The following is a 384-nucleotide window of genomic DNA, read 5'->3' on the forward strand; positions in this document are numbered from 1 at the left end:
CTAGAGCAGCTGTAAATAGCTTAGGAGAAATAGTGTCTCCTTGTCTCACACCGCGGCTGACTGGTATTCGACGAGATATTCGATTATTTTGTATGCAAAGTGTTAATTGATAATGAAGCATATGGCAACGCTTCAATGTTGGTCAGTCAGGTCAGATCAGTTAACAATCACCTTGGTGTTAAATTTATAAAGATTAGAGTGTAGTATGATCCAAAATATTATATTGGGAAAACTTAGGTATTGTTGTATGTTTGTAAGGTTTTTACGCAAGAACGACTGGACCGATTACGAAAATTCTTTCACCATTAAGAAAGCTGCAGCTACACTGAGTGACATAGGCTATATATGTACTACGGGCAAAAAGCTGGTGTCATAGCAAAAAAA

The 384-nt window shown here is 37.2% G+C and overlaps 1 protein-coding gene across 1 annotated transcript in view; it reads left to right on the forward strand.

Annotated features, from left to right (window-relative positions):
* Positions 1–384, forward strand: part of LOC119838602 — a 12,779-nt gene that overhangs the window by 8,962 nt on the left and 3,433 nt on the right. The gene's annotated exons all lie outside the window — the stretch shown is intronic.

Source organism: Zerene cesonia, unplaced genomic scaffold (assembly GCF_012273895.1).
Source record: "Zerene cesonia ecotype Mississippi unplaced genomic scaffold, Zerene_cesonia_1.1 Zces_u003, whole genome shotgun sequence".
Taxonomy (NCBI): Eukaryota; Metazoa; Arthropoda; class Insecta; order Lepidoptera; family Pieridae; genus Zerene; species Zerene cesonia.